Source organism: Carassius gibelio, chromosome B22 (genome assembly GCF_023724105.1).
Source record: "Carassius gibelio isolate Cgi1373 ecotype wild population from Czech Republic chromosome B22, carGib1.2-hapl.c, whole genome shotgun sequence".
NCBI lineage: Eukaryota > Metazoa > Chordata > Actinopteri > Cypriniformes > Cyprinidae > Carassius > Carassius gibelio.
Window position 1 is genome coordinate 33,255,362 of NC_068417.1, and position 19,532 is coordinate 33,274,893.

Here is a 19,532-nt window from a genome sequence, read left to right on the forward strand (position 1 = left end):
TCAGTTATTAACCTGTAACCTTTGAGTCTAATGGAGGATTTCAGCTCTTCCCTATGTGCTCAGCCGTCCCTCTGAGGATACAGAGTGCTTTCAAATCAACTCTCTTTTTTTCCTACTATCAAGACTCCCAACGAGTGGTGGAAAGTCCAGAGGTCCCGCCCCTCCTCATTCTGTTAAGTACTACTTTAGAAAATAGCATTGTACGACAGCGTTCTTCTTGATGTAAAGGCGTAATTCCATGGCAAGGTGCCCACAACGCTCAGGTACACACGTACCATCATTTGCGGCTGTGGGAGGCGGATAGTGCCTCTCATAAATATCGCTGGAGGGGAATCTCTCTTCGGAGAGGAGATAGATCCGCATTCGGGTTGCTGGGCTGGAGAAGAGCTGTTGTGTCAAGCACACCATGGCAATATTTCCCGTGGCTGATTAAAATGGAAAGTGGCAGCCATTCTGTTTAGGGAAAACAGGTGTTTGATACACACGTCAGATTGATTATATCCCAAAAATCAGCATGGAGAAACTTGGTGGTTGTCAGGAAATCCTCCTGGTTTTGGAATTAATTACTCAAGCTTTATTAGAGGATCTCAAAGAGCATTATACATTTCTCCCAGGCAAACTTTTGAGTTGATGGCAGCTTCACTAGACTAACAATTTGACTAAATCACTTATTTTACACTCCTTTATTAAGGCATTTAATTTGGTCACAATTGCCTATAAAATAAGCACATTAAAATAAAACGGATTCACAATATATAGCTGTACTATAGCAATATTCTGGTTGCCGTTTTTAGTTTATCATTTATTATTCAATTTCAAATGCTTTTACATTTAGGTTGACTGTAGAAAAATAACAGTAAATTAATAATAATGATAATAGCATTAATAACAAATATAATTATCACTTGTAGAATTCTGCTTTTAGCGTTTCTTTTGTTTTTTGACAAAATAATTAAGAATATTTCTAGTCATCGATTATTAGGAAATAAAAGATCAGCTTACCAGCATTGGCTAGAATTTGAATATTAATTTGAATAATATGTAGATAATGCTATTCAGAAAATACTTTTTCTCTGTAAAACACAAAAGCAGATATTTAGTGTAAAGTTCAGGCTGCCCTTTTCCATTTTATAGTAATATATATATATATATATATATATATATATATATATATATATATATATATATATATATATATATATATATATATATATGTATATATATATATATATATATATATATATATTAGCAATTTTATTACTTCAACTTATTTCAATTTTACTTCAAAATTTAGTTTTTTTTCAAGTTTAATCTATTCTGTTTATTTTATTTTAACATGTACAAAGAACTCTTTACCAAAAGTATTCTTAATAGTTTTAGTTCAGCTGCTCCAAACAAATCATAATTTAGGTACAGCATAATAGTTTTTCATATCATTTGTACAATCCAACTCTTCGAAATCTATACAATAGCCTTGTGTGAGAAACAAACTTAAATTTAAGTCATTATTATTTTTATATTAGTCATTTTATTTCATTTTAACCTTAATTTGTTTAGTTTCCAACATTTAAAGTTTTTCATCTCTTTTGTATTTACATTACCAAAACAATTCTTGGAAGTATTTTTAACAACACTGCTCCAAAAATGACAAAAAGGGCCATAAAAGCCTCAAAATAGTGGTTTGTGTGAATTCGTGTAATATATAGCACTTTGAAAATCATAGAATAGCTGTGTGTGAGGAACATACTGAAATTAAAGTCAATATCTGCATCACTGTAACAATTAGGTAAGCTGAAGTGAGAATCCAAGTGCAGTTTATGTAACATAAAGACAAACATAATCCAAAAAGACATGAACAGCATGAACAGACTTGACGAAAACAGACTAGACTCTCCGACAGCAGGTTACAACATTAAAGCTAGACAAAGAACAAAGGCAACAATGAGGGCTATTTGTAGCAAACAATGAGGGTCACATGACAAGAACCAACCAATGAGAAACAAGACACATGACTAAGACAACCAATGAGAACATGACACATGAACCAGTCAGAACATAACACAAAGACAAGGGAATCACATGACAGAACATGCCTGTGGCCAAACTACAAATTAAAAAAACATGAATACAACGACCAAGAAACAATTCCCAGAGCCCCATGTTATAATCTTCTTCCCTCCTGCATCAGGTTCTATATCAATGGCACCAAATGACACTGGTTTTGAAAATTCAGAAGCGCAAATAAAATTACATTTTGCAGCTAAACAGCGTGTGGCCACGGTTTTCATTGCTAGGAAAAGAGCAGCATGAACATTCTGCTAAACATCTCCTTATGTGCTCGACAGAAGAGAGAAAGTCCGTTTGTGAAGCACACGAGTGAATGTTCATTTGTGGGTGAACAATTCCTTTCATTTGTTTTTCTTTTAACTAGCACTAGCTTGCAGCGGAGACAGGAACGCTGTAATTAATTGAAGGACATCGTTAGTTGGAGAGATTCAGGGGGAAAATATCTCACACTAATTAACATGTGTCTGTGTTTCAATTAACAATGACCTCAATCTCTCAGAAAGCAGACAAATAAGGGGAAGCTTGTTCGGAGCAGTGGGCTGCGTTTCGCACATTCTGCTCGCTAGCACACATGAAACAATATCTGTATTCTCTTTCTATGAAAGCACCGTTCTGTTGGAAATTATTCAGTGGAGGCCTGTATAAATCGACTGAACAATTACACAATCCTCGCTAACTTTAACAGTCGTTATGAACGACAGTAAGACGCAAATATCTCTGCGTTCTTTTATCAAAACGACAATGTTCTCTCGCTTGTCGCGAGCGGGTCAAACGTGTCGCGTTTTCCGGAAATTATCTTCAGCTTTTGATTGCAACCTTGCCAGCTGGCTTTGATACCGTTGGAAATGGGAAAGATAGAGAAGCAGCATGTCTTGATCTAAAAATTCTCAGAGCTCTAAATTGCAACACTCTCTCTTCCAAAGAAACATATCAAAGCCGCTCGGAAAAAGTTGGAAGCACAACATTGACAGTGGGCGAGGAAAGGGGGGGTGCTGTTGTGACATTGATGGGAGAAAACTTCGACTGAAGCAGATATGAGTGTCAAACAACACGCACAACGGAGAATCGCTTCTAAGTTTAGATGCAGTCTCTAGACAAAAGCAACAACCTTGACGCTATACAGTAGAAGCTGGCTGAAATAGTGAGATATAATATTCGTTTCAAATTAACATTCATTATTTTTTGCCCTTTTTTTGTCAAGACCGGCATGAGTAGAAGAATGAAAATGATAAAATGATAAAGAAATGTGTAGGATTTACTAGCAATTTCTGAGTGAAACTTGTTTCAACGTCACAAAGAAATTACGTACTACAAATACGTTAAAACATACAAAAAATTACAAAGAAACTGTAAGTTACTTAGAAACACTTGTTTATGCTGTTATTATGCTTTTAGTGTAGTTTTTTCTGTATAACGGAAAGGAGATTTTCTGAAGAATCCATATTGCAGCCCATTGTGACTATACATAATAAATAATAATAATAAATTAATAAACAATCATAAAACGAATCATTCCGGTCATTGATTCTTATTGGTTGAGTTTTTTGGTGGCAAAAAGAGTCACCAATGGACCAGTCTGGAAAACACTGTCTGTCAAAAATAAAATTCTTAGCATTACCTATAAATGTACCAGACTGGAAAAATATCCTCATGTAATCTGACAAATATAGCTGGAGGAAGTGCTATAGGAGGAGAGTCTGGGGGAACAGTTGTTTCAGCTCCAAACTCACAGTGACAGCAAGTTTCCTCTCTTTCTGCGAAACTCAATGGATCTAATTTGTTTACCTCATACGACAGACGTTAAGCCATTATTATACTATCAATCTGTCAATATGCTGGTTTCTTTTTACTTAAAGAGGAAGTTCACAAAAAAAAAAAACGAATGATTTATTCACAGACAGACAGACTGATAGACAGATATATACAGTAGATAGACCAATATTAAAATTATGTTTGATACTGTTAAGTCAATAAATATTTTTAATTATTCAGGTCATGGTCAATAATCTATAAATAGCTGTATTCAAATGCAGTATTTTATGTTTATAGTATATTCTGAAATATAAATATAATCAGTAAACAAAACATTAAAGAAAACAAAGGATGCACCAATATAAAAAAAGAAAAAAAAGAAATTGTTATGACCAATAATCCATAAATGGCTGATAAAAGAAATCCAGTAATATTTTTCAAAAAATACATACCTTAGAAACTTTGTATGTTTTGACCAATAACTGATAAATGGTTCATCTTAAATTTGTCAAAAAGAATATTGCATACTAAAAGCAAAACACATAATATAAAGATAAAAATCAATTATCGGTGTTAAATGTAACATGTGAAGTCTGCGCTAGATGATCTAAACGTGAAATTAATCAGGAAGAAAGAAATGCACAGTTAAATATCCAAATATTGAGCAATATATAGCAATAATATATGCTGAAACAACATAAAAAAATACAATAAATAAATTAAATAATAATATCGGCTGATAATAACAATGTTTTAATTTTATTTCCACATGCATATATTGATTGTGCATCCCTAAAAAAGTCCCTTATTTCTTAAAATACAGATAATAGGTAGGCCTAATTGAAAAATGATTTGCAAACCGTATGAAAGATTTAAAGAATTTAATAAATGAGTGTCGTAAAGGAAAAGTATTTGGTCGGACTGTTAGCTCAAAATTGCCCAAAAATAAATATAAAAGCTTCAAATGACTGAAAATTTAAACCGTTTTCTTCATGATTTGTGGGGGGGGGATGCTTTGCATTACATTGTATTGGAAAGAGCTGCAGAATCGCTCCATTAAGGTTCCAAAGACAAAAGAAAGTCATATGGGTTTCTAATTTTATAAAAATAATCTCGTGCTTAAACTAAAGCCCCAGTCGTAAGAGTCACGCTGCAGGCCGAAGGCCGCATTTGTTAATGCCAATGTACATGCGAGCGGTCAATATCCTGATCTCCGATCTTTTTTTAAACGCAGAATCTGTGTACGATCAGCTCTGCCACCTCGTGATGCACCACGCGCCGCAGAGTCGCCCGAAACAAACAAAGGGAGAATTTGCATGAATCACATGCATGTCACGCTGACAAACTTAGCATCCTCACGCAGCGCCAAGTGAGCCTGCGCTCTTATCCTAAATGCTGGATTCCTCACAGACGCCTGCAGGAGTTTTAGGGGGTTGGGGTAGCGGGGTTGTTTTGAGGGGCTAAAAATAGTGTCGTAGATCAGAACGTTGAGGAGAAAAGGGCCTGGTGCAGATTAAACCGCAGTTAATGGCCTGTCTGCCACATTGTGAGTTAGGTGCTTCAACGAGGAGGTCTGAAGATCTTCAAGCAAAGCCGCTCTTGATTCCGGCTTTGTTTTGGAAGGATGTTTACACTTACTCTTAAAAGCCATTCATCACTTTTTTTGGCCTCCTCATTTCCTCAACCAGAGAGGCAATTTGTTTTCTTATGAACTTGCTTTTGAGTTGACAAGGGGCTTAATCACAGAACCAAAACGAATGTGCTTTGGTGCAGATTTGTCAAACCTTTAATGCCAACAATTACATCGGCACGTCTTATTTCGTAAAAAGCCATTTGATAAGAACTGAAGTTTTTTTTCCAACCTATTTTGAAGGACATCTCACACGATGAGGACCAGCTATGAACATGTCCCTGGACACCCTATTAATACCCAAAGTTATCTTCAAAGCTAGTTTGTACTGAGAGGCAAAAGAACAGCAACAAAGATGTCTATTCAGTGATTCGGAGAAGAAGAATTAGCTGCTCACATGCCAAACAGTTTAGCAGAGAAAATACCATGAGCACAATGAGGTTTTTATTCTACATTACAAGCTCAGCTGGAGCAGTCAAGCTTTTACTTCATTTCTTTGGTGATGGAGAGCAATTTCAATCACTGAACAAATGCCTTAATAATATTTAGAAATATATAATGCAGTAACAGTTGTGCCCGGCAAATATTAGTAGATCCTTTCTTTAAATTGAAATATGATATAAACACTAATAAACCATTTTTTGTGTGTGTAATTCAGTGTATCTCTTTGCAATTATTTGTGAAACGTGATAAGTGAAAGAGACTGTTTCAAAGTAAATCATACAACACAGATCTTTCACAGTTTTATATTAAATTACATTCAATATTGAGTGTACTGAAAATGATGATGGATGGATGGATGGATGGATGGATAGATAGATGCACAAGTGGTAGTTATTTGGAATATATTGGATAGATAGAACAATAGAATGATAGATAGAATGATAGATAGATAGAACGATAGATCGATTGAACGATAGATAGATTGAACGATAGATAGAACGATAGATAACAAATGGCCCATGTTCTCTCCTGGGTCAGTTCAATTACAAAGATGCTCAGTCATTCAGTCACTGACCCGAGCAAATTAGTATTTGCACTAATTGTGGGGGTTCGGCTCCCGGTCAACCTGATCAATTCGAGCATCCGAAATCAAATAGATGTCCAGAAGGAGTGATCACCCAGACCTCTGGCATTTGGCCACCAATCTATGAACTTCACTCCACACCACAAACCCCACACAGGCTTCAACTGAACCAAAAAGGCTTGATGGAGGCGCTTTCACTAGAAATAACTTTTTAGGTTTTGTACTAAACCTTTAACGAAACTTGAAACCAATGCCATGATATGCATAAACAACTTAATACAACCAAAACGTGCTTCATAACCTTAAAGTAGTGCAAAGAACCAATGAGGATTCTTCAGTCCGAGTATAAACAGATTTGAATCCTAAATCACTAGCCAGGGTTGGGTTGGTTCAGATTTACTTTGCATTAGCAGATTAATCCGATTAACTAGCAATCTAAATTCACAAGTCAACTTGGTCTCGTCTTCTACACAAGATACGGATGGTAAATATTGCGCGTTATGCTAATTTAACGGCACGTTCAAACAGCTGCGTTGTAAATTACTGCATAAAACGTTGGACAAATCTGTAAACTTCGCCGTTCCTATTTACATTAGTAAACTTGTAACAGTTGTGCTGAAACGGACCGGTACGCAACGCGTAACGCTTTTATTCCCAAAACAACAGCAGCAGCGCTTTCCTCAGGGAGAACAGCGCGATTCTGAACCATCTCTCACTTCTGACCGGATCAGATTAACAGCGGATGCTTCTGCCAAAACATGTACAGATACGAAATGAATACAGGGAAAAGATATCCGGCATAATAATGCCGTCTTACCTGGTTATAATGAAGTTGAATGCGCTGATAACCCGATGCGATTTTAGATGATACACTATATATTCCTCGCTGATGTCCACATAATGTCAGTGCCAGGCGCTTACTGTAGGAGAGAAAAGCCCGCTGTCAGAGAGAGAGAGAGAGAGTGTGAGAGAGAGAGAGAGAGAGAGAGAGGACCATCCTATCCAATTACAAAAGACAAACGAGGGTTAAAAAGAACAACAATGCACAACCGTATGTCGAGAGGACAAATCACCCTGCGTCGGTTTCTTCAGTTGAGCCATTGTCCTCTCTCGATCATTTCAGAAGAGATTTGGCTGACATTTTCTCTTAAAATGTCACGTACGTCATAATATTTCACAGTTTTTCGCGCAAGTGGTCTAGTTGTTCTGAAGTCATTTGGCGGCGAATGACAGAGAAATATTGGATTCCACAGCGCTTTGATGAATAATAATAAAAAAAGATTCGATTCCCTACGAATATTCGATTTGATTTGACGTAACGTTGGGAAATTTCGTACTTGGATTAGCTATATTGGACAGTGACCAGCTGCAGAAAAAATATTACATTCATGAATGAATAAATGAATCAATCAATGAGATTTGAGTCTTCATGAAAGTTTGATTTAACAGTCATCAACATACAGTTCGTTTCGATTCATCGAAGCTCTTGCGTCATAAACCATGAAGATGTTTTTATTTTTGTTATGGCCATTTAGACATGTATTTAACCGTTTGTAAAACAGTCATTAACACTTAAGTAACTTAACTGACTCATTAACAAGCCTCAAATTAGAGTAGGCTATATGGAACAATTAATAAATAGCCTACGGAAGTTCTAGAACACACGTCAATTTGAATATAAATACTCTCTTATAGTGTAGGCTAATTAATATTGTATGGCCTATAAAGTGCTACTTATCTACATGTATCTTTTTTATTTTTGTATTTTTATTATTATTTTCAATTAAGGATATATGATGGTTAACTTATGCTAAAACTGTGATGATGAAATAAGAGTCTCAGCTCATTTTGTGATCAGATTGATCAACTTTACATCTCATTTGCTTGCAGAATAGCTCTGATTTCACAGACATTATAAAATCCATTTGCACAATGAAATCCATTTGGCTACTGCGGACGGACTCATCAAACAGTCTTCAGGTGCTTACAATCCAGGCCCAAGACTTTCTGCATTATTCATTATATTGATCAACAATAAATGGATGAATGAATAAATACATTGTGAACAGGGCAAACGGACATGTCCTAAGAAATACGGCCCCCTAGTGGCAATACAACGTCTAAAAGTAATTATATGTTAACAGAATCACAACTGAAATGCATTATTATTATTATCAAGAACAGCACAGGACGAACAACAGTATATGCAAATAATTTTCCGGATAATTTACTTAAATTGAAATATTACTGTAGATGAAACTAATAAAAGGTTATGTTTTCAATTTAGAATTCTATTCTATGCAATGTAAACAGATTTTCTAATCTGAATTACTTGAGCCAAAAAAAAAATATATATAATAATAATAATAATATACATGCAAATAAAATCAATTAGATATACCTGTATTTAGTCATGTCACATAACTCCACTTTCTCCCTACAAGTGCACGTAGACAGACAGTCTCTCGCTATCTGAAGGTGTTATTGGCAGTCGTTCTCCTTCTCTGGGTGTTTTAATTAATTTCCCTGCTGTAAAAAATGAAATAAAGTCGGCGGAGGCCTGAAGCTGCCTTTCTCAATATTCGGAGGACTTGTAACGAGCAGCGCAGGGCCACACAGGGTCAGAGAAATCTTTCATTTCAGCCAGTCAGAGATGATTTGAACACTAGACTAGATAGACCTCCAGTTGATTACAAGCCATCCCAGAGCTCTGCTACCGTACCTGTGCCGCTAAATTACAAAATTAATTTCTTGACTAGCTATACAATAATAAAAGTCATTGTGGTACAGAAATTGCCCCACATAATGTATTTATAACTCAAAAAGCTAATCTGTGCTTTGGCCTGTCGTTCCATGCTTCTTTGAATTAATTACAACAGTGTAATTATCTGTGTATATTTAACTGGACTGAAACTGATCCACTATATTCGAGCGCATGTGGAATGATGGCAATGGTAAATGTGGTCATGTGACAGTGAAAAATGGGCACAGGTGATCGGGCGTCGTATGTCGCCTATTTCCATTGTTGTAGAGCTGTTCAGTGAATTGTTAGACATAAGAGGCATAAATAATTTAGACGCTCGCAATGAATAGCCTGCATAAATACATGACCAACATTCTGTCATCATTTATTCACTCTCAAGTTGTTGCAAACATGCCTCGCTTTCTTCAACAGAACACAAACATGTTAATGGGAATGTTTGCACTGCACTTTTGCATTTGCTTTTTCAGCTATGCCAAATGTGGTTTGAGTATCTAATGAGTGTAATGTTCCAGCCCAACAAACATTGAATAGTATTGTAGGTGCTTATTCTTCCGAATCATAAATAGCAACCAGTGTAATCCGATTCCTACAAAGACTCTTCTAAAACTGATTCTTTTTAGTGAATCAAAACAAATAACCCAGCCAGTGTAATCAAACCACTTTCCAAATAAATGACTCTGATGAGCAGGTTCATTTAAGTGAATCAAAAACATACTGCGCGATCCGTGTAGTCCGATTCCTGAACAAATGACTCTTATACGAGTCAGTTCTTTTTAGTAAATAAAATAGAATGCAATCCATTTAGTTTAGGAACCAGTTCTTTTTAGGGAATCAACTCAAGCTAACTTGAGGCGACGTGATGTGATGTCCAATTCCTGAAAAAAAAAAAAAAAAACCTTAACCAGCAATTTTGGGTGAATCAAAAACACACGGCCCAATCCGAATCTGATTCTTAAATAAATGACTCATATGAGCTGGTTCTTTTTAGTGAATCAGAAACTGCGAACAAATTGACTCCTAAACAGCTCTTTTAGTGAACCAAAACCATATAGCACAATCTGTAGTCTGATTCCCAAATGAATGAGTCGTATAAACTGGTAAACATACGGTAAACATACGGTAAACATACGGTAAACTGTGTGGTTTAGGAACAGGTTCTTTTTTATTGAATGTTATCTGTAAAGTCAAAAGATTACAAACAAATAACTCTGGTTTGTGAGTTGACTACTTTTATGGTGCTTTATATCTTTATTGGTCCATAGTCACTTTATTGTAGGTGCCTGTTTCCACCAAATGATAATAATAAATAATAATAATAATAATTATTATTATTATTATTATTATTATATAAATGGTAATTTCGACTTTATCTCAGTTCTGACTTAAGAACTCCAAAGTGCAAGATATAAACTTACAATTTTGAAGAATTTGCAAGAAAAAAAATAGAATTTTTGAAATAAATAAGAAAAGGCAGTTACATTTATTTGACAAAAGTTTCCATGTTAGGCTGCTGCCATTGTAAAGCTGCATCAACATTCAGCTCAATTTTGTCTCCACAGAAGAAAGCTATAAAGGTTTGGAATGACGTGTGTAAATGATGACAGAAGTTTTCTCCACACCCTTTTTAGTGAGAAACAGCCAACAGTTCTGTTGAAAGGAAAGCGTGGGGCGGTGTCAGTAGATTATGTTTTAGTATGACTGGCATATTCTTTTTGACACGAACTTTAATTGACACGACCATTTGTCTCTGGTAAACAACTATAAATGTTTCTGACATGTTTTCTGGGAGTGATTTATTACCTGGTCACGGTCACTCATAACGCACACCTGTATTTGCTTCTCAACGCGTCGATGCCAAAATCCCAGTGCTTTAACGATCATAACCGCTGACTACCCAAAATGCATTTGTTCATGACTTTCAAGAATGTAGTAGGATATTTTGGTTTAGCTATGTATACGATTCAAACAGCACTGACTCAAATGGAGTCAGATTTGACAGACAGACGAACAGGTGTCTCGCGCGCGGACAGCCCTGAGAAATACCTGAGATTCGCGGCACGCGCCCGCGCTCCACCGAGTGTAAACACGGCGGGGGACCGTGTCGAGGTGTGGAAGGCTTCCAGACAGTACACAAGTGCAACATGACAGGCACGCAGTGGTCTAGTGGTATTCAGCGACCCAGATATAGTAATGATGACAATAGGGATTGTAATTGAATTCTCTGTCGGCGACGAGGAACGTCGTGTTGCTTTTGCCGAGCTGCATAACGTTTGGTTCATTTTGGGTGGTGAAAACGCTGTTTACTGAACTTCAAATTCAGATTTTGGTTTATTTAAAGCTTTCTTTTAAGGACTCTTGAACACAGTCTTACTCAAAAGGTCTGAGGTGGAAACATATCTCCCTCTAGTGATATTTAATGGTAATACGGTTCTTCTGTTTGCATACATTTAGGGAACTGTAGTCGCCCACCATTTTTTTTGATTGATTAAAGTATGTTAAATGAACTGTACTTCATGCTATTTTTTAACAAAAATTTAACTTGTACCAAGGGGGCATTTTTCCCTATGTTATGGATTACAAAATTATAATAGCCTGTTTGAAAAAAAAAAAAAAAAAAAAAAAAAAAAAAAAAAAAATATATATATATATATATATATATATATATATATATATATATATATATATATATATATATATATATATATATATATGTTAGCTCATGCTAACTGGCTAGCGAACTAGCTGATGCTAACTTGAGGTGACTTTTAAATATAAAGTCCAGATATTTTGATTCAACCAATTAGTTGTTGTTCATTGCCCCCTGAGGGCGTTTTACCCCACTAACATAAATATTAGGCTATGTCAGTCTGAAGATTTAGTTATATTTCTTTTTATCAAATAACACGTTCTGTACTCCCTCTCTACAGGCTCAGTTGTTTTTATATAGCCTAATATATAACTGTGATGTTCTACAAAACAACAAGCTTTAAAACAAGCTTTTTACTGCTGAAAATTATATAATTTACTGTAAAATCGGTTTTCGATGCATCACCAGTGTAAGCTTCATGGTGAAAACATCTTCATCACTCTCGTCAATGTAGTCCATAGTTACAATACAAATCTAGACTTTCTCTGTGGTTATTTTGGGAAAAGTAGGGGTCATTTTCCCCTACTCACCTTCAAGTTGCTCCAAATCTGTACGAGTTTCTTTCTTGTGTTGAACATAGAAAAATATGTTGTGTAGATTGTTGGTTGCTGGCAGCCATTGACTTCCGTGATGTTATTATATTGTTGATTGTCCGGCTGTCTTTCTGATCTGAACTTTCAGTAGCCAAAACTGTGTTTGCCTTTGTAAAGACTGGACATCTAAATCCTAATTTTCATCCACATGATTAAATTAAATACGGGTCTAATCCAACATGGATCATTTTTCCATTTTTCCACTATACAAAAGGGGATTTGTTTTAGTTTGCTTTATACTGTTGATTTGCAATTTTTCACTAAAAAGCTGATACATTTTCTGTCAATATCTATATCCCATTATAACATGTTGACAAATCTTTTTGTTACAAAATGTTGCTCTCCCAATAGCCTAAATGTGGCTTGATGATGATGTTTAGATACAATTTTTTTTTAACAGAAAATAAGATTAATAACGTTATGTTTCGATTTAGAATCATTATGACCAGAAATGTCCCAGTTTTCTCCTTTTGGCAGGTTATTGTTATGATCTGGCTGTCAGCTTGTTGATTCCTCAAAAGTGATGCTCACACCTCTCAAGCCAAACCACTTCATCCCTCAAGACAGCGAAGGTCAGACTGCAAATTAAATCCAATCTCCACATCCATCGTTCTGACCTTACGGAGGCCTGTTACACAACACCAGTTTTTCCATTAGAGAGGAGCTTCATTATCACGCAAGCAGGTGTTGATTATCCCCTGTAAAACGAGTCTTAACAGTCCCTACAGTGAAGAGGCATCCGCCGGCGCTGGCATATGTTCTCATCTGTCGTGTGGCGTTGCCTTCTGCTGAGTAAACATACTCATAGTCAACATTTTTGTAGTTCGGTCTGATGTAAAGGAACGTTTCGGGTAGTTAAGCTTTATTGACATCAATTGGGACATTGCTATCAGTTGGCAAAGGCAATTTGATTCACTCCTTGATTCAGAAAGTCAATCAAGGTGTTTTAAAGCTTAAATGGTAAGTTTGTAGTTTGTTAAATGGCTTCAATTCTTTTTCCTTTCAAAGTGAGTTTCATTTGAGCTACAATGTGTAAAGATTGTTGTTCTACAAAGATACTTGTTATACATTTTAATATGATTAAAAATGGATCAAAAACTAATATAATATGTACAGCCACAGATTTGCAAGCAATTGCAGTGTTACCACTCACGAAAATTAACCAATGTTTATAAATTAAATAAATAGATAAAAATAACCATAGTTTACTACAGTAACCATAGTTTAGCCATGGTGTTTGTAGTAAAACTGTGGTTAAATAGTAGTCAGTATGCAAAAAAACAAAAAAACAAAAAAAAAAACATTGTACCTACACTTGTACTGCAATAAAAACTGTGGCAGTTTAGCATATGAGGGTATAAACCCTTGTGCTTTTTTTTTTAAGATATTCTTACACTTATTATTATTATTATTATTTTGCTTGTAATATTTCTGTACCTTGTTTTGTCTTTTGTTCCATGCAATTTTGTGTATATTTGACAATATGCATGTTTACTATCATTCCTGCATAATTACGCCAATTTTCCCAAGTATTTAATATTTGTATGTGCATATTCGCAAGGGCCATATTACTTAAAATATATATAATATAATATATAATATAATATATAATAAAATATAATATAAAGATAAAAACGTAAAACAAAACGTTTAATTTAGACACATTCCAGGGGCCTATTTCATAAAACAAGTTTACCAAATAAGCCAGGCTTATATCAGTTAGTCTGATTTATTTTGAACCAGATCAACTGAGAATAAATCAGACTAACTGAAATAAACGTGGATTATTTGGTAAACTTGTTTTATTAAATATGATCTGTTTTATTTCCAAACGAAGCAAGAACAGATTCACGTGTTGCCAGACAACAGGTATTTCCTTCCAAAATGAACGAAATTTTTGCACGTTAAAAAATAAACACGACTTCACGTTGTGTCAATCACGTTTACACATAGCCTCCATCATAAAAAAAAAAAAAAAAAAAAAAAACTCGGATCAGGTTAGATTTCCTGTGTTTAATCAAGCATTTTGATAGGAAAGTTTGACGAACATGAAAAAACGCTTATGAAAATGTTGGACTCCGTGTGCAAGGACCTTAAATCATTAAGACATCTACTGGGTGCAAGGCTGCACAATGGTCACAGAAACGTGTACTATTCTGATCCAATTGACATTTTTCTTGTTTCACCATTAATCTACAAACATTTATTAATACGTTTTTTATAACGCAATAACCTGCAACAATTGGGTAAAACATTAATCTAAGACAAAAATACTGATTAAGATCCAGTCATGATTTGCAGTGTATGTCTAATCTATAGACCACTGCTCACATGGAGTGAAATATTGTCATTTGATGTGAGGTATTTAGTTTTTTTCCTCAGTCTTAAGAGCATTTTTTTTTCTTTGTAACTGTTTTTCATTAAGAAGCTATTTATATTCACACGTCCACCTTATATATATATTGCTATAGGTGTGTTTGTGAGTCTTTTTATTTCACTGTGATGCAGTGATATCCAGTGTTGCCAGCCGATACGAATAATGAGAGTGACCTTTGCTTCAAAAGCATTGTTATTCTGTGTAATTACAGTATGTGACAAGTTACCATTAATTATAGGCTTCAAAGTTAAAACAATATAGCATACAGCTCTAATAAATTAGTTCTGAACTCAGAAGTCCTACTTTCAGAAATCTGCCAGTCACATGCTTTGGATTTCCACCTATTTTCAGTTTAAGGCAAGTGTGATTTGAAATATACCGAGTATTTGCAGAAAAGCGGGCAGATTAAGTCCATTTGCTAGAAATAATTAAAGATGAGGAGTCTCTGTCAGCGCAGCGGCACAGTGCAGGTGTTATGGATAATTGTGCCGTTTTAGAAAGTGAGATCTTATTTAAGCCGATTGTAAGTCAGCAAGTGGAGGTTTTTGAAATATGAATGGGATTCCGCTGAAATTGCTCTGGAGTCTGTGGACAGATAAAATATCTGAAAAAAGCACCATGTGTTTGACGGAAGGCAAAAGGTGTGCAGCATACCCTTACAGTATATGGAGATGGTGTGGGTGTGTTTTATGCAAATCACTAAACTCAGACATGCGTCAATCATTTAGAATGTAGAATAGTGCCACACCCACTTTTTCAGAGGCGTTAGTTCTTGATCCCCCCCCCACACACATTGATTTATACCATGGGGATTTTTAAAAAAGCCTTAATTAAAGCATGAATATATGAAATTGTCAAATATAAAACCTGTAGAGACTTATAGCATTTTGAGAGCTTAAGCAGCGCTGCAAGTTCTTTTGGCATTTTTGCGTCATTACTTTTTACCACTAATTCCACCAATAAATACTTATTTTTATTTTAAAAATAATTGAAATAATGCAAGAAGACGGCTTTCAACAAGCATATACCATTGATTAACCACCTCATGACTTTAAAGTCTTATAAGTTGTAGAGAAAAAAAAAAAAAAAAACATTTTTCGATTTTTGTTCTTGTCATTTCAAGTAATTTCGACCAAATTTCCACGGAAATGATGATGGAGGAAACGACTCGTTCAACATTTTTGTAAAACAACGGCCAGTTCCTTCACCTCATTAAAGATAATTTCATATCTAGCATTTTTGTTTGTTAAAAACAATTTATATTTTCTACACTTTCTGAATAATGTAAGAAAAAAATGTAATGTTCCAAGATTTTATTTTTCTTTAACTTTCCAAAAGTCACATCAGTTTATTTATTTTTAATTTTTTTCAGTTATAACTGGGATCGGATATATACACAAAGCTGGGCAGATTACTTACAAATTGTAATCCATTAGTGATTCCAAATTACGTGAAAAAAAATATATATTAACCCAATCCACTACATTACACATTTTAATTTAATATAATTTTTAGATGACTTTCGACCTATCTTGTTTATCACATTGATTTAAATAGGATAATTTTGTACCATACTGATAAAAATATGGGATCTGTGAAGCAACTGCATGAGGTTTGTATGTTTAATGAAAAGCCATCAATTAAGTCATAAAAAAAGGTTAAATGAAACCTAAAATGCTTTACAGCCACCTGAATGTCCACAAAACTGTGACCTACATCCCAATCTTTCATTTTGATGTATCAGATCCCCTCATAATACATTAAACACCTTGGTTATACATCGTAGGTCTACATCTTAATCCAAACGCTTCACTTGTCTTCTTTTTTTAGAATAAAGTTGAGCCTTCCCTGTGTAGGACTTCAACTTCGTAATTTACAGAGACAGGAGTATTGACAAGAAGAAGGTCCGTTTGGAGCGGATCAAGACCCAAGAGCAGATTTCACTCGCTCTCGCTCAAATAAACTGTCAGTGAATAAAACCTTGTCAGCTCTGTTTGGGAAACCATGAAGGCGTCATATCAAGAGGAGGCCATTATAGCTTTGTGAGCTCTCTGTGATCTGCCTAAGGGTTTGCGAGACCCCTGGAATTCAGAAAACGCTGTCTTCAAATGCTTCTGCTTACTTTAATAAGCCAAAGGATGTATTAGGCTGACACGAAATCAATAGTCCATTGTTCAAACGCTCTCTCTCGTACCTGTTATAAATGCAGACCGTGGTTGAAAATGAGTGTATTGATTCACCCTGCTTGTTTCCCGTTGAAGTTTGACTGGCGTGTTGCTCATTATGTTTGCACAAGGATCTTAATCCCAGGATTTCGTGGCAGATGTGACACTTGCGTTAATGCCGGCTGTGGTGGTTTGCGGTGAAAGGGAATGTACTTGATAACCATCTTTAATCAATTATAAATGAACTTCACACAGCTGAAGGAAGCTCGCCTGTAACTCTTAGAAATGAGTCTTTTAGTATTTGACATTTTCTAAAGTAGCGCCAAATGACATAAATTGGCACTCCTGGATAAGCAAAGAACACAATACTTAGTGGTTGTCCAGAGTGTAAAAATAAATTAATTAATTAAATAATAAAACCCTAACTAGTATGCACATATCTATATTTATATATGTATGTGTGTGTGGCTTAAGTGTTTGTTGGTCATGAATTTATGAATTTGTCCTCCCAAGTAATTCTAAGATGTAATTTACTTCATATCCAAGAGGGGGCGCTTTTATCACATCTTTTAGGGCTAACATACTAACTCTTGGTCAAGGGTTGAACATAGTACCAAGATGTAGCCTTTTCTATTAACACGGCTGTGTATGTATGTTTTTAGATTTAAGGAGTCCTTAAAGGCTGCTATTTCTGAGGCATCTGCAAGAAGTCAGAATCAGAAAGAAAATAGTCAAAATTTTGACCTTTACTGTGCAAAATAGAATGTCACAAAAGGCTATTAAGTGCAAATATATAGTGAGAATATGGCTTAATTTCAGTTATTGCTTCATTAAAGTCAGTCTTTCATCTTCTGTGACTTTTTAAGATGAATGAAAGCGCTGAATCTTTTTTTATTATTAATCCTAGAAGGACATACGTACAGTGACTGTTGTATACCTTTCCTTTGAAGTTGTATAAGCGATATATAGCTTCACAAGTTGTGCTTTGATGTGCTTAAGCAATCCAGTACTGGATTAATTACAGAGTCAAGTGTTTTTTTTGTTGTTGATAAAGCTGCCTTTGAGTGTTGAAACGGGAGCACTCGCGTTCATCTGTGAGCTACAGAATACTCTTCCTTCAGACAATTTCCAATTCTCATCCAGTTTGGAGTTCAAGAATGCATTTTTAATGAAGGCTTGAGCAAGCAGAAATCCTACCCAGGATGAACTTTGCAGAGTCTGCATTTAGCACGCTAATCCACAAACCTTTCCTGCATTTTTTTGTGAGCTTTTCAGGGTGTATCTTGGCAACACACTCATTTCGAGATTTGGTTTCCACATTATAGTTCGAGTGAGAATGATGATGCACCTGGCTTGCCCAGGCCTGTTTTGTGGTACATGCACTCATTAAAGGATACAGACAGACAGAAAGCCAAATACACATTTTAGCGTGTATCTCTTTGTCTTGCAGTTCTTCACATTTGATTCACCTAACTTTGGTGCCATGGTTAATATTAGTGTGAATTCTGTAGCGCTTTTGTACTTTTATTAAACATAATAAAAGTACAAAACAATACAATTCTGTACAATACATTTCAACAGCTATAGTAAGCTAGACTTATCATGCTTTATTCCTAAAGTTAAACAAACACTTTTGAACAACAAAACAACAGTAGTAGCGGTCTCAGTTAAGATTCATATTAACAAATTATGAAAACGGCTAACTGTTAGCTAACGTTCGCATTTGTTGGGATCACACTGAAGCTTAGAAAAAATATAGCTTAACAGGAATACAAATGGATAGTTTTAGGCAGTATTTGTGTTCAACTGTATGTATATTTATGCTTTCTGTTGGGTCTTGTGCTGTTAGCTTAGCATCATGCTAATGGCAGTCTCTACTGAAATCCAGTCTGCTGAAATACAAGATTGACTTTCATTCATGATTGACTGTCTTTCCTCTATCCATTCTAAGCAACTGCCTTTTGCACTTTTGGTACTTTTAGACACTACCAATATAGTTATAGTACTAATTTACCAGACAAAGTAGTAATTTCATGAATCTTACTTTTACGATCATCTTTTGCTGGGGAGACTTTTGACAACCTCCCCATAGTTCTTGATGGAACGGCAAATGGAGTTGACATGCCATGAATATTTTGTCCTGCAACAAGCACATTGCAGCATCCCAGCGATGGTGTTTAGTCCCAAACATCATCATATTGAACTGCGACGTGCCAGCTGTCACAAGCCATTACAGCACCGCAGGTATGTAGGAAGAGAGGGTCTACGGTCTCTATGGTGGCTCCAATGGCATACGGCCAGGCTGGCAACTTTTCTTCTTCCAATTATTGGAAGTTTTGGTATAATTTAACAAAGTCCTCTGAACTGAGGTGAATTTTGGTTGTGGGAGTGCAGGAGGCAAGTCGGATAAACCAGGGAAAATGTCAGCAGGCATTATATGTGTTAACTGTCCCCCAAAGTAGTGCTTAGGAGCGTTCCAATCTTAAAAAAAGAAAGGACAGCAGTTATTG

The 19,532-nt window shown here is 35.5% G+C and overlaps 1 protein-coding gene across 2 annotated transcripts in view; it reads right to left on the reverse strand.

Annotated features, from left to right (window-relative positions):
* LOC127988287 (poly(rC)-binding protein 4-like) overlaps positions 1-7,418 on the reverse strand; it is an 81,908-nt gene extending 74,490 nt beyond the window's left edge. For both annotated transcript variants that reach the window (XM_052590948.1, XM_052590945.1), the window contains exon 1: positions 7,294-7,418. The gene's annotated coding sequence lies outside the window, so the exon portion shown is untranslated. The remainder of the gene's footprint in view (positions 1-7,293) is intronic.
* Positions 7,419-19,532: the final 12,114 nt, after the last annotated feature.